At 37.6% G+C, this 16228-nt stretch overlaps 1 protein-coding gene across 30 annotated transcripts in view; it reads left to right on the top strand.

Annotated features, from left to right (window-relative positions):
* The window catches only part of NRCAM (neuronal cell adhesion molecule), a 311540-nt gene that overhangs the window by 133440 nt on the left and 161872 nt on the right, over positions 1-16228 (top strand). For all 30 annotated transcript variants that reach the window (XM_032761443.2, XM_032761416.2, XM_032761412.2 and 27 more), the window contains one exon: positions 16140-16206. The gene's annotated coding sequence lies outside the window, so the exon portion shown is untranslated. The remainder of the gene's footprint in view (positions 1-16139; positions 16207-16228) is intronic.

The following is a 16228-nucleotide window of genomic DNA, read 5'->3' as shown; positions in this document are numbered from 1 at the left end:
CCAATAGCATCTGGCTTAGAAGAAGAAGAATAAGCAACATGTTAAAATTCTTACACCTTGGATGGGTGAATACTCATGACTGTGGGTACTAGAGAAGCCTAAGAGAGGAATGAAATTCAGAAATAAATAGGTAGGGGGAAAGAAACTAAGAAAAATGGTTATAATATTTATTTTTACTGAGATCTTAAATTAACTGAATCAAATAGTGTTTCTAGGCTTCCATGAAAGAAAAATCAGAAATGATTGTTGTGAGTCATTGGACAGCAGGTTCTACCATCTATGTGATGTAGGTTCTGAGGCTGAAATAAAGAAGCCAGTCTCAGCAGTTATTGTGTCTTGTCAAAAGGAATAAAAACCCAGATGGCCATTCTAAAATGTTATTTTGAGTTAGTACAAGATTTAAAAAGAAAGAAGAAACTATGTAACAGCTTTACAATCTCCCCCTCATAGGTGAAAATATGGCAGTTACTTTCTTGAAACAGGATTACCAAATCATAACCTATTGTGTGTTTTGCTAAATCATTTTGAGCAACCAAACAGATTTTTCTTGCTTCTAAATGGATACGAAGAAATGTTTAACCCCCATTGTATTGCCACAAAGCCAGGCTGATCACCCTGGGAGGCCTGGGAGGTCTGAGCAGCTTTGGATTGGCTGTCAGGAGCAGGACTTTAACATTTTACTGCACATGGGCCAGCCACAGCAGGGTTCAATTGCCAGTGCTTTTATCTGCAGAAATGTGCTGGGATGGGCACTTTGTTTAAAATTTCCCTTTGCTACTGGAAGGAAATGGAAAGCAGTAAGATAACTTCATTTGTAAGGTAATATCTGTGCTTGTTTGCCAGATGGAAAGTAATGTTTGACAGTCCTGGGACCGGTTGATTTTTCTTCCTCCTCTCAGGTATGGTTTTAATGATTTGTTTAAAACCGAAGCCCAAATTAGAATTCTATTCTGTCTATAACAGCTTGTCTGAAGCTTGATATTCTCTGTTCATTGATTTGGTTTTATTTTGTGTGCTATTGGTTAGTGGAGTTTGTTTCACATAGCTTGTTTAACACTTAAAAGAGGAACTTTCGTGGGGCAACTGACAGATATGGTTTGAATATTTTTAGTAGCAAAATGTGAACATATTGTAAAGAAAAACTAAGTGCTGGTATGTTTGTCATCAGGGTACATCCACAGGGTGTGTTAAGATGTAATTTTAATGCTTTTGTCATTTTTTCTGTGGATATTTGCTTTTAATAGTCTCACAGACCATTTTCATATTACCTTAAGACAATTTTCTAGTTAGGCCTTATTCTCCCTTATTTTCTGCATGCCTGATGTTTTTGAGGATAGTATAATATTTTTTTGTGTGCAAAGTATAGCATAAACTTTACTCATGTGTCTTTTTGATTAAAAGCAGAATCTACTGTCATTCCCTCGGCACTAACTTGAGAGTTTCCCTTAGGTTTTTTGTATTGATTCTCCTGTATTCCAGAGAATTCAGTGGTCAAGAGGATGAGAGAAGCTGGATGAAGGACACATTTTTAAAAAGTATCATAGTTGGATGTGTTAGCTTTAGCTCTTGAAACATCTTCAAAGACCATCTGTAAGATTATATTCCATGCTTCTCAGTTCTTTGAACCTCATGAAATGAAACATGGTGTGATTTTACCTAATGCAATTTAGTTTCAAGCTAGTATCTTGAAACCAAAGTTTTGCATCTTTAGAAACACCCCTGAAAATACTCATTATCTGACTTTTATTACAGCTGGACATGAAGCAAGTGCATTAAATACACTCTGCCGTTTTCCTAGGGCAGTTTTTCTATTTCTGTTCAGATTTTTGATGAGCAATAACAAAATCTGATGAAAGTCACCAGAAAAATAACTTATGTTTGTATATAGTGCTTTATAGTTTGCACTATTCAGTTTGATCCTCTTAACCATCCTCTGCAAAGAGAGCAGGTCTTATTAGCCACATTTTACAGATAAGTGAGATTTACAGAGACTAGACTGAGCAGCGTGCCTCAAGCTACCCAGCTAGGAATAGGCAGAGCTGAATTCCCTCCCACCCAGGCATTCAGACCAGTGTCCTTTCCAAAATGCTGTGTTGGCTCCATGTGCTGGATGTTTGCTTTAAAGATCAGACTGTTTGGACTAAGCCTCTTAATAGGAAGGCTCTGGCAACAGCTGGTGTTAGGTAGATTAAAAATAAAATCAAGATCAGACTGTTTGGTTGGAAAGTGGAATAATCAAAAGAGTGAGGGAGAAGGGAGAAAGATACCAAAATAACCGAGTGTTGTTTAAAGAAGTGAAGGATAAGGGCAGAATGATACATCGGTTTCATGATTGCCTCTTTTATCTCCTTGAAAAAGGTTTTTATCCCTCAGGACTGCTTTCTCTTGTCTCTGGTCCCTTTGAGAAATTTGCTATGCATCATCACCACAGGCCACTGTGAATTATAAATAGGAATCTAGGGCACTTTCCCCAAACTTAATATCTACAGTTCATGTCCAGAAAATAAAGGAGCAAATCTGTAAACCTTCCCTTTATAATATATATGGCCTAGGTCTCATGATTACTTACAAAATATTGAGAATAATATGTTTCTGCTGTTGAGTTATATTTACTTGCCATGTCTTCCTTCTTTTCATTCTGAATTTTCTTGCTCTTCAAATGACTATGCTTTTTAAATTCTACTACTTTGTCAACCCAGTTCTCTGACTTTCCTGATTATACTCTGATTTTCATGGTTTCCATTTTTCTCAGGAAATCTTGCTAGAGATAGTATACTGTGTAATACTTAGCCTTACCCTGAAATTCAAGTGAAAATTGGAATGCTTTTCAAGTCCTGGCCCCAGGTGAAATACTTACTGCCATGCCATTGATATAAATAAGGTTGTAAGAATACTCTTTTACTTGGTTCTTTCCTCAGTATTCAAAATGTCTTCATAAGTGGGAAGTTCTTATTCACATCAGTTGTCTTTGGTACCAATATACCACACAAACCAGTTCTGTTGATCTGTTACATATGATTTTTTGAATCAAAGCATAGAATTAGATGTATCTTTTTATATTAACTTTGTCTTATTGAATACGAAATATGGGTATGTGTAGATTTTTAACATACATGTGCTTATTTTTAAATTAACATTTAGTTTTTCTGTTGAAGATTACAAAAAGAATTTAAAATAATCAGATACTCAGCACTCAGATACATCATTCTGGGTGAGGATAAAATATTCTAAAGATTTAAAGATTGACTAGTACATAAAGCTATAAAATTATATGTGAATATCTCCCCCTCAGATTCCTTTCCCCAAGGTAAATGCTCTTATTCATCTTTTGTGTATCTTACCAGAGATACGTTCTATGCATCTAGTGGCCAAAATTGATTTTTCAAATATAGAATTTCAAGCTAACATTATTATCTGATCACTTTGTGGAATTAATTCACTAATTCAACAAATATTTACTAATGCTCTGTTTTAGGCATTGTTCTAGGCACTGGGGATATAGCATGAACAAAACAGACAAAAATTCCTGCTCTCATAAATCCTGCATTCTGGCACATGAGATTAAAAAAAAGATGAATCAATAAGACATGTAGTAAGTTAGATAGTGATAAGTGTTAAGGCGAAAAATAAAGCAGTGAATGGAGGTGGGGCATCTAATATAGGTTACCTTTTTGGACAAGGCAGCCAAAGAAGTCTCCATAGAGATGACATACAAGAAAAGCCCTGAAGATGAGGGGGAAAGCAATGTAGATACTGGGAACAACTGAAGCAACAGATTGGAACTCCAAGATCCAGGAAGAAAAAAATGTTTTCTAAATGTCAAAAGGTAGGTTTTTTCTAATGAGTTGCCAAAGATGAAGGAAAGAGAGGTAATTCATTTAAAGTAATAATCCCTTAATGAGAGTCATATACCACTTCATTGATAGAATGAAAGTTCTCATTCTTAATTATTCTGCAAATAAGATGACCCAGGTCATGAGTGAGAGTACTTCCACCTATCTAGAGAGGGTGCCATGGTAATCCAAGAACTTTCTGCTTACACATTTTCTCTTCTCCATTGGTTTTGAAGTTGCCAAGAATATTTTTTTCTAGGTTAGTTGAAAAGACTAATGTATTTTCCTTCTTTTCCCACAAGAGCCATTTCCAGAATCTTCCCTTTGAGTAGTAGCCCTTGCCACCACCTTTCTAGAGAACAAGGAATAATGCTTGAATGCAGCCACCTCCTTTCTATTTGGTGAAGGGAGGGTCCATTCCTATTGTTTTTAAGTAATCAGAGCCTCAAGGGTTAGGTTTGCCTGGTACATGGTGTATGATTACACCAGCCATAGCTAAAGCTAAAAAAAAAAAAAAAAAAAAAAGTACAGTGCCAAATATTACACAAACAGGAGTTAAAAGTCAGTGAGCATTTCTTTGGTTAATATGGACATAAGAGCATGTGAAAGCAGGTTGATAATTTGTTTCAAAAATGGTTTTGTGCACTGCTATTGGGACTTAATTAACTTGAAATACAGATTTGTAGACGTTATTGAAAGTGGAAGCTTTCTTCTAAACCTAACCCTGCTCCTCCTCACCACCCAGCCCCCGACTGGATAGGAAGGCTTCCACTTGGCCTTCATCCATTCTGTGATGCAGAGCCTGTTGAAGAAAAGCAGGTGTCTTTACAGAGAACTTCAATAGAATCCTGTCAAGTCATTTGTGGTTTTGGAGCATAGTTTACTTGCCGATTTGACTGCACCCAAATTGTGCCTGTTTGAACCCTTTTAAAAATTACCTGATGTGAAGACAAGCATTATTATTGACAGGGAGGAATCGGGAAGGAAAGGCTTTAAAGGAAAAAAGTTTGTTAGGGAATGAAGTAACTCAAGTAAGAAACCACAGTTAGAGAAGAAGGGTGTGTTTAATAATTGAAAGCTGTGAAACTCTACCCATGTGGCACCCCACAGGATCATGCCACTAACGTCTGCTCTGGACTATTGTAAGAGCCTTTTATGTGGTCTTCCTGTCTCAATCTCACTCCCCTTCAGCCTATTCTCAACACAGCTTATTCCACCCTTCAAAACGGAAGTCAGGTCATGTCACTCCCCTGCTCAGGACTCCTCCAGGGCTTCCCATTTCACTCAGTGGAAGCCAGAGGTCTTGCCCTAGATCATGTGGTGCCCCTTTCCATCTCTTCATCTCCCACTGTTCTCCTGCTTGCTGCTCCTCTCAGCCACCTGGCTGCCTTGCTGTTATAAGACAGGCAAAGAGATTCCAACCTCAGGGCCTTTGGATTTGCCCAGAACTTTCACCTTGCCTGCAAAACCCTTTCCCAGTGGCTCTCACATTCACAGCCCTCAAATCTCTTTCGAATTACACCTTCCAAGAAGGTTTTTCCCTGACCATTGTACTTAAAATTGCAGCCCCTCTTTATCTTTGCACTCTATTTTCTCACCATACTTTATTTTTTGCAACCTAAAGCACAATATTTGTTTACTTATTTTAATTACTATTTATCTTCACCCACTAGAATATAAGCTATTGAGTGCAGAGATTTCTGCCTGTATTATTTACTACTATCTCCAGCACCTAGGACAGTGCCTGGTACATACTAAGTACTCAGAAACTATTTGCCAAATAAGTTAATAACTTGTGCAAATTTAAGTGGGAAAAAGAATTTGCTTTCTCTAAGAGTAATAAAAGTCTGGGGATTGCACAATAAAGATAAAATTATTAAAATGAAAGAGATTTGGTGAATACACAGCCCACATCCACTTATAGGCATGTTTCCTGGGTGTACTGGATAGCTGATTCCAAAGGATAGGCCTTGGATGCCTTCAATGTCATGCTTAAATGCAAATGATGCTGGGAATTGCAATGGAGAATAATAAAAAAATGTGGAAATGGAATGGTGGAAATAGAAATTGGTTGCTTTGCTTCCAAAGTAACGATTTTCAAAGCAGAGGAATTGAATAGGGAATACATTAACAAAAACAGTGTCTCTGAAAATGCAAACTTCATTCACATTCTGTTCTGTGCAATTTTTCAAGCTCAGTGATCCAAGGTCAGAGGGCGCTTGTATTAGCATAGACTCCGCTTTGTTAATTCACCTCTGACTAAAATCTCTGAACTCCTTATTATGATAGGCCTTCCAATGACAATAAAACCAAGCTCTCATAACACCAGTAACATTTATACAGCACTTAGGCAATTCCTAAATGAATTGTCCCCAGAGACCTGGAGAAATAGGTCAGGATTATTAACCCCATTTTGTACACAGGAAGTAATTTGCTTAATGTCACTTGGTAAGCTATTTAATTCATAATTTGATTGCTTTATTTATAATAATGGTTTGTTTAAGACAGGCTATGTTACATTAAAGATGACCTCTTTAAATGGGCAGCTTTATATTTGAACTTAACTATAGTTAGCAACCTGCAACTGATAATATTCCAGATTTCTTTTAAGATCAGTGTTTCATAACCTTAAAATGGGTGACTGATTTAGAGAACTGAGTGGTCGGAGACTCCAAAAGCCATTTTGATATTTATCAACATTAGGCCACTCTCCTCAGATGACACTACCGAGATATCTATAATGCAGGCTTAGGTGTGATTGGGAGTCCTCCCAAGCCATAATTTAAATCCTTTTAGAATTCCCTTGCTTTTTTATGCTCGAAAAGTTCCATTTGGTTCAAAAAATCAGTGTAACTAAAACAAAATCAGTGTTTGCAGACAACTAAGAACTAGAGACAAAGTCCTCATTAGGAGGTCCCAAGTCCCAACCAATAGGGAACGTGGGATAAACATCACAGAAGCTACATCAGAGTCATATTTGGAAACCACTTTATTTTGTTTCTGTTGTGGTTCATTCCTTTTACTTTCCAGAACAGTACTATGAAAAGACTTCAAATTCAGTTCAATGAGCCTGTCAAATATTCAGGAAGTTGTGAGGAAATATAAAAGTGAGGGGACTACTTGTAAGTTCATGTCTGTATCAAGGGAAGACTAGAAAACTAGAACATCTAAAAAGAATGTTGAACCAAAAATGACTTGCCAGCTTTGAAAAAAAATGAAATGTCTAGTCTTTATCCAACTGTTTGAAAGTTTTTCAAAACTTCTTCTCATTTCATCTTTATAATGAGATTTATTTACTGCCAACAGCAACAAAAAAAGATGCACAGCCAAGTTATAATTCTAATTTTTTAAAAAAGTCTTCCTTGCCTTCCTTTTAAGGAAATGCATTCATTCTCCTTCACTGTTCCTGAATCTGCTTTACTATATTTGTATGCCTATCTTTACATCTGGTTTATTATTTTTAACACCTGCTAGAATATGAGCTACAGTTTTGATACCAACGGCCAATTTAATTGGGCATATAAAAGTTTTTGAAAGAAGAATTTTACACATGAAACTTTTGAAAGATTTTGTATGCAATTATGTTAAAATTGGTCAGACCAACGTGTAAATGGATAGAGCAATAAAATTACTAGGTCTTATATCAAATCAGATTAAACTTTAAGATCTTTGTGAGCCTCAATCTCAAAAAATGATGGTCGTAGAGGCCTCTTTGCAAGTAGGTCTTAGTTCCCTGGACCTATAAAAACAAGGGGTCTTTGGTAGGTGGTATGGTTTGTATGTTTTGCCCCCTCTAAATCTTATTTTGAAATGTGATCCCCAACGTTAGAGGTGGGGCCCAGTGAGAGATGTTTCACTCATGGTGCCCTCTTTGTGATAATGAATTACTGTGAGATCTGATTGTTTAAAAGAGTCTGAGACCTACCCTACTCTCTCTCACTCACTCTCTCACCAGGTGACACACTGGTTCCCCTTCTTGTGCCATGATTGTAAGCTTCCTGTACAGCCTACAGACCATGAGCCAAAAATAAACCTCTTTTCTTTATAAACAATCTCAGGTATTACTTTAAAGCAGCCGAAACGAACTAGTAGGTTATAACACAGTAGGTTATAATAAAACATGGCTAACTCATCCTTGGGAACGTTCTCTGGCTAAATACATTGAATTCTTAATGTAGTGTAAGCAGAAAAATGAATTGACAGATCTTAATTGTATAAATGACAATGTGGTTAAAAGATGAATTATGCAAATTATATGCACCAAACCTGTACAACTTTTCTGAACATGAATAATAGTCTAGAGTTGTACTGTGTTGTTCAGGGGACAGATTAACTCACTATGCAATTAAAAGTTTGATGTTTCCTATCCTTGTTTTTATCCAGAATATGAAATGTCTGTCATCTACTTATTGAGCATTTACGCCTGCGTAATTTAACATAGTAAACAACCTGATTGTGTACAAAGCGTAGAGTTTTTCTTATTACCATATATATTTTCTCTTAGCACACAGTATTATGCTGGTCTGAATTTTTTGTCCCATTCAACAGTATATATTACATTGATAGTCATATTTTTAAGGGAAGAAATGTTGTATGTGTGTTTGATTCGTTGTTCAAGTTCTTAGACACTAATCAAATTTGTACAACAATTAGTTAAGTTTCTTTTGTCACTTTATGTGTCAATGAAACATGCCTAAATAATCATATTTTATGAAGTTTAAGATAATTTATTTAATCAAATAGTTTCACTGTTGTTTTGTTTTTTTTTAAATAGTCACTCTTCTTTTTTAGACGGTCTTGCTTTGTCACCCAGGCTGGAGTGTAGTGGCGTGATCGCGGCTTCATTAGTAGATTATATAATAGTACCTTAAGAGACCGTTTTGTTTTGTTTTGTTTTGTTTTGTCTAGGTCTGCCCTCTGGGCTGGAGTACAGTGGCTCACTGCTGCCTCGACCTGCCAGGCTCAAGCAATCCTTGCCTCAGCTTCCCAAGTAGCTGGGACCACAGGTGCCTGCCACCATGCCCAGATAATTTATTTTTATTTTTATTTTTCATAGAGACAGGGTCTTGTTGCCCAGGCTGGTCTTGAACTCCTGGACTCAAGCTATCCTCCTTGCCTTAGCCTCCCACAGTGCTCAGATTACAGACATGAGTTACTGTTCCTGGCCCAAGAGACTATGTTTGATCAATACCAAATAATTAAAAATTGGAGTGCTGATAATAATTTTTTATCTTATGATAAATCTTCGGTATATTAAACACTATCAAAAAGTGTTTTTTTATAATTGTATAGGAATTCACTTGTAGTTCTTGCCTTCATTTTCAGTTGGTAGTTTTTAAATTGTCAGAGCAGCAAAATAAGTATTATTTGCGATGAAATCATTCCTCTTCCACCCTCAGCCTTCTTAAAATACATCAGTGGCTTCCCATTGCCCTTAGGATAAAGGCTGAAAGAACTACAGGGCTCCAAATGGCCAGGCTTCTGCCTGCTTTGTCAACCTCATCAGACCTGTCCTCTTGTCCCCGGCTTTTCTTCTTCTCTTTTTGTGCCCAATTAAATTGTGCATTGGTATCAAAACTGTAGCACATCATTCCTTCCCCAACTCTGTAGGACTTCAGTTCAGTCATCATTTCCTTAGAGAAGTCTGACCTTGACAAAGCCAGTTCCCATTACCACACACTCTAGGAGCACCACACACCCCTGCCTTAACAACTTTTCAAAATTGGTATTTTTAGATCCATTTCTGTGATTACTTGTTCAATATCTATCTTCTGCCATTGACCATAGGCTTCATGAAGCCAAGAAGAGACTGGTTTTCTAAGGCTTTCACTTGTTTATAACCATTGTATTTCTGATGCTCAGCATAGATCTTGGCAAATCATAGGCGGTTAATAAATGTTTCACATAATGAGGTGATAAATAAATGCTCTATGAGGGCAGGGATTTTTTCTATTCTGTTTATTACTGCATCCTGAGTGCCCAGAACAGTGCCTGAGCCATAGTAGTTGGTCACTAAATATTTGTTGAATAAACTAATGTTTTCCTAACTTTTCAGGAACACAGAAAGTATTAATGGAGGAATTTAGGGTATAAGTTGAATTTTTTTCCTACAAATATCATATCTCTTAACTTACAGAGTTGGAAGGAAGTTTATAGCCATGTTTTCCTTTTTTATTATGGTAAAATATACATAGCACAAAATTTGAGATTTTGACAATTTTTAAGTGTACAGGTCAGTAGCATTAAGTACATTTATATTGTTGTGTGACCATTATCATATCCATCTTAGAAAATGTTTTCATCATCCCAGATTGAACCTCAATACTGATTAAACAATGACTCTTCATGTAGTTGTAGATTTATAGAACATTTTTTATTTGCCTTAGAATCTTTCTTCCCACTTGACATAGTAGTCTGATTTGTAAAATATATAAACATGAACTGCTTTTGCTTCCTGAATAGGGTTGGGTGCCTCGACTTCATTTGTTTCATTCTGTGGCAACATCATCTGGAGGCTGTTCCAGGGCTAGGATGCCTAGGGGAGACTGGGATTCCCAGGGCCACGCTGAAGTACATCTGCTCACCCATGAATGAAACCTCCTTTTCTCTATTCAGAACCAGGGGTCATCTTTGTTTCCTCCTTCTCATCACCACCTTCTCTACACACATGTATGCACTCATACACACACAGACTCACAGTCACTCTCCCGAGACTCTGAGCTGCTCAAGGATTGGAATCCTGTGTTACTTACCTAGATTCCAAGTGCTCTTTTGTGTTTGTTGACTGTGTGTTTTCCACCCTGTGGAACATTCCTGATATTACTTTGAGAAAGGGAATCTAACAGCCTCACAATGTTGTGTATTTCATTGTTTAACCATCACTATCCTAGAGACATTATTTCACCATGTTGATTATTGTGTGGCCTGAGACCACATGCACCAGAACCCCCTGGGTCTGCCTATTAGACAAGTGAATTTCTGGCCAGGCACGGGGGCTCACTCCTGTAATCCCAATTCAGGTCTTCTAAATCTGCAGAATCAGATTCTCGCAAAAACTCTATTTTGAATCTTCCCCCTTTCCTTTTCCTTTTCCTCTTTCTTTCTTTCTTTCTTTCTCTCTTTTTTTAGACTGAGTTTCCCTCTGTCACCCAGGCTAGAGTGCAATGGCGCCATCTCAACTCACTGCAACCTCTGCCTCCTGGGTTCAAGTGATTCTCCTGCCTCAGCCTCCCTAGGAGCTGGGATTACAGGTGCCCGCCACCACATCCAACTAATTCTTGTTTTGTAGTAGAGACAGGCTTTCACCATGTTGGCCAGGCTGGTCTTGAACTCCTGACCTCAAGTGATGCACCTGCCTCAGCCTCCCAGAGTGCTAGGATTACAGGCGTGAGCCACCATACCCAACCTCAGTCTTTCCCCATTTTCTTAGATATGGTGTTAGTTTATAGCTGTCACACAGAGCCTTCTGTATTTATGTTCACTGAACTTGAAAAATAGTTTCTCACTGTCTGCCATGTAAAATTTTTAGAACCTTCATATATTCATTGACAGTTTCACTAGACTCTTTTAAGCTTTTTCTTCCCTAGGTGAAGTCAACACTGTTACTTTAGCTGTTTCTACTAAGGAGTTATTTAATACCCTCTAATCAATTTTGCTCTACTGCTCTGAATACACTTATATTTTAAAATTAAATCTTCTTCCTAGGTTATAGACATAGAAAAAGGACCAGTGAGGACAAAATTTCATTTAAGGTTTCTATTATGTTCACAATGTGCCGACTCTATTAGATAGGGCAGAGCTAGCTATTCTAACAAACCCCCAAACTAGAAACATCACACAACTAGAGTTCCCTCTCAGCTCGTGTAACAGTTCACTGTTAGTAATGCAGACCATGAATTTGGAGAGAAGGATCTCTACTCTTCACCCAAGCTGACAAAGGCCATGCTATGCAACTTCTCAGGTTACACTGGCATTGACATACAGCCAGAAATGGAGAGATAGGAGGGGTGGAAAAGACACATTTTCTTTTTAAACATCTGAACAAAGAAGTGACACATATTAGCTCTCTTATACCTTACAGTCACACCTAGACACAAGGAGAGCTGGAAATATAGACCATGGACAGGAACTTCTTCTCCACAGCCACCTTACATGAGAGAGAGAGGGCATGACTCTTTGTTAGACAGCTAGCCATGACTGCACACTGAACTTCTAGGTTTCTTTCTTTTTTTTTTTTTTTTTTGAGATGGAGTCTTGCTCCGTTGCCCAGGCTGGAGTGCAGTGGTGTGATCTTGGCTTACTGCAAGCTCCGCCTCCTGGGTTCACGCCATTGTTCTGCCTCAACCTCCTGAGTAGCTGGGACTACAGATGCCCACCACTACACCCAGCTAATTTTTTTGTATTTTTTTTTTGTATTTTTGTTTTTTTAGTAGAGACAGGGTTTCACTGCGTTAGCCAGGATGGTCTCGATCTCCTGACTTCATGATCCACCCGCCTCAGCCTCCCAAAGTGCTGGGATTACAGGCGTGAGCCACTGAGCCCGGCCTGAACTTTTAGGTTTCTATTTGTACTTTTATGAAACCATGAAGTATACCAAGCACAAATGTCTCAGTCTGTTTTGTGCAACAGAGTACTATAGACTAGGTAATTTATAAGAAAAATAAATGTGTTTGGCTCATGGTTCTGGAGGCAGAGAAGTCCAAGGTCAAGAGGCCTGCATCTGGTGGGGGCCTTCTTGCTGCATCATCCCATAGCAGAAGACAGAAGGATGAGAAAGGGCAAGATAGAGTGTACATGAAAGCAAGAGGAAGAGGGGAACAGAAATCACTTTTATGACAAATCCACTCGTGTGAGAACAAACCTACTCCCACAATATTGACGTGAATGTGTGCATGAGGGCAAAGCCCCTCATGACCTAATCACCTCTTAAAGATCCCACCTCTGAACATTGTTGCATTTGTGATTAAGTTTCCCACATATGAACTTTGTGAAGCACATTCAAACCATAGCATCTATGTACCATGGAAGGCTATATTTATGTATATGACAACATGATTTCCAGCGCACTGACAGTAAGGTGGTATATATCCAACATGTCCTCTATCAATGTAATTTGCTCACTATTGGATGTTTGCATCAGTCTACAAGGTAGCAAATGATAGTGTCACTTGAGGCAGTCAGATGCTTCTGTGAGTGATCAGTCTTCAGTCTTCAAGGACCAATGTGTTAATTTCTCTGAAAGATAAAGCATGATCCACATTGGTTCACCTGCAAGTTTCTTGCTCAAATGGATCCCTTCTTGCTCCCACCCTAACTTCCACAAGATATATAACATAGGGTCAGTCCCAAGTCCCAACAAGTTTAGTCTTGCAGGAGTAGGCTGAACTTGGTGCTAAACTTGGGGCCAGAAGTCAGGGGCCTGTGTTCCCAGGACCCCAGCCAGCTAGGTTGTGGTAGAGGGAGGGCCCTCTGGGTGCCATCTGATGGAGCTGTAGTTGGAGAACATGCTTTGTCTCAGACCATACTCTCTGTTTTTTGGAATGTATTTTGTTTCATAGGCTGCTGTAATGGGAGAACTGGGTTTCAAGATGATTTTGGCTTCTGGCCTTGTCAAGCTGAATTAGCGGCTGGATGACAGGCATACCCTGGAGAAACCAAAGATAAATGCCAGTTTTAACAAGGTGGTTTTTTTATCCTTTTTTCTCCAGTTAAGTATGAATGGAACCCAAATTCAGTCCAAGGATCATGTCAAAGGCAGGAAATTAAGAAAAAAAAAGAGTTTGGGCTTAGTATGATTTTACTACTAGTCGAATTTCTGTTAAGACCAAAGATTAAATATAAATTTATAATTTACTGTCATTTTATAGTGATAAAAGGCAGAACAGTTTTGCATGTTGCACAAATACATACTTGTGCAGATATATAAAGATATTCTTGTATATAAAGTTTTCAGAATTGATGTTTTGAAAACTATTTCTCATCTGTATTTATTTTGAAGAGTGTAAACAGGACAGAATTGACTGGGTTGTGGGGGGGTGGGGGCGGTCAAAGGCTTGATATCTTAATGTAATCTAACCTTTACTGTATTGTTAAGGGGGCCAGTTTTTAGAAATCAGCCTCACAAGAACCAAAGAGTAAACATCTCTAATACCTTTAGAGTTGAACTAAAAAGTATAAGCCAAATGAGATTTTGCAAGTTTTTGCCTGCTGATACTTTTTACCTAATACTGCTTGTAATAGCAGATTTTCAGTTGTATTGAATGTTATGAATTCTCATTTTAAAACCAAACAACTCTTTCTCTGCCAAAAAAGTCCAGCCAAAAATGTGTCCCAATCCATAGCAATTTACTCTGAAACAGGAAGTTTATTGTTTTATTTTTCCATAAGTGGCTAAGGCAAGTATTCACTTTTCAGAATTATTTGAATTTTTAGTGTTATATGCTATTGAATTACTATTATTGTAATTGGTTTGTTATGTGTACTGTGGGCTTTGGGTTTCTTACGTTTTTCACGTGGATGTTATCTCAAGGCTACTTTAAAAATACATCAAATCTTATCTTGACCTTTTGACTTAGGACTGGTTTTATTTAATAGGGTAAGTCGATTGCATTTTGGTTAAAAAATTAAATTGTTACTTGGTTATTGGAAAAATAGTCCTTAGCAATGATGTATTACCCTATTCTCTTGACCTAAATGTGTTTTGGGGTAATGAAAGGCCATTGACACATTTGTCAAAACAAGAGTAATGAATGTAAGAAAAAGTAGTTTCCTAGAAATGTTTGGCATAATTGCTGACATGGTAATACAATTAATACAGTCTTTTGGTGGTCTTTGCAAAGCCTTCAGGGTTTACATCACCACAAGGTGGTTAAAAATGTAGCAGTGTCCTATCAGTAATATATATAAGCAAGGATGAAATAGTTTTTCCACATGATGCCATGGAACCATGTTATGCAAAATTACATATCTGTGCTTTTTAGAGCATTTTGCCCTGAATTGGATTATGCTGAGAACTATTAAAACTTAGGACTCCATCAGCATGTGGACTGAGATCCCTCGTGGTAGGAAGCATGAAATATTTATATTTTATTTTTTTTGTTTAGACTTATCCAGTGAATTGGCAGATATGTATTAAGTGCTCAATGTAAGTTTGCTGAATTGAGTTGTTATTGTAGATATATCTTAAAATTCTTATAGATGCTCTTCTACACAACTCTAGGGGTTTTTTAAAAAAGTGAAAACAATATTACTATAAAATTGGTTCCAATTCTAAGGAAAAAATCACAAACCTCCACAATATTAATATTTTGTCCTGATAAAATATCATTGCTTCAATGCAATGAAAATCTATTAAGGGTGGTTTTATATGTAATTAACATTTTTTGCAACTTAATGCAGGAAATATTTTATAACACATACATAAGCAAAACCAGCTGAGATTATTAAGCATCTTTTATTTTATTAGCAGAATAATTTTGCGATTCATAGTTGTCCTAATATTTGAGGGTAGTCCAGAGTTCCTGAATTGACACTTGTTTCTCTTCTCTGAAGGGTTTTTCAGAGGTTGATAGTATGACTTCTGTTTCCAGAAATCCAAAGTTCAAAAAGACACAAATCCTCCCTTAGAAACCTTGGGTGTCACTGAATTGGTTGTTTAAAAAATGAAACTTAATGTGCTCAGCTGTGATTGTTCTACTCCCCATCCCTCCTCTCTTTCTCTGGCTAATTCTCAGCTGGACTATTTGCAAAGGAAACATTGAGGCTGACGGGAGGAGAGTTGGAGATTGCAGAACTTGGGAGCTGTCCACCGCTGAGCCTTTGTCACAGCCCAGGTGGAGCTCACTCCTCAAATCTTGGTTGTTCCCAGCTTCTCTTTATGACCCTTGTTGAAAACCTGGGGCCTTTCAAATATAACCTAAAAAATTCCTATGCTACCAAATTTAAAAATTGAAATAATAATAATAATAAGCCCATAGCAAAGAAGTATTTTATCCACACTCTATAGACACATTACAAAAGCCTCTTTATTCCTCTAAACTGAAAAGAGGAATCAGACGTGACTCTCTGGGCTGGAATCCTTTGATGGGATGTCCACCAGAGTTCTGGTCACTTCTCTGCTGTCACTTTTGATCGAAGCCAGCAGAGATATGTTTTGGCAAATCTAGTCATGATTTGTCTTCCTTGCAGGGCTCTCTCTTTAATTGTGTTTCCCATCAGAGAGCCAGTTGGAGTTAATATATTGGCAGTCTGCTGTGATTGATGACAATCAATGTCTTGTTAACGTTTCCCCCATTTTTTAACCCACAGAGCAATGCTAAGAAGACGTTTGGTTTAAAGAATTAAAAGGAAGAACAACTTAAGAGGGTCTTCAAAGGTAAGAGTTTGTCTTCTTAAAA

This window comes from Hylobates moloch, unplaced genomic scaffold (assembly GCF_009828535.3).
Source record: "Hylobates moloch isolate HMO894 unplaced genomic scaffold, HMol_V3 SCAFFOLD_1, whole genome shotgun sequence".
Classification (NCBI taxonomy): domain Eukaryota; kingdom Metazoa; phylum Chordata; class Mammalia; order Primates; family Hylobatidae; genus Hylobates; species Hylobates moloch.
Note: the sequence above shows the minus strand (reverse complement) of the source record. Positions and strands in the feature narration are given on the sequence as shown.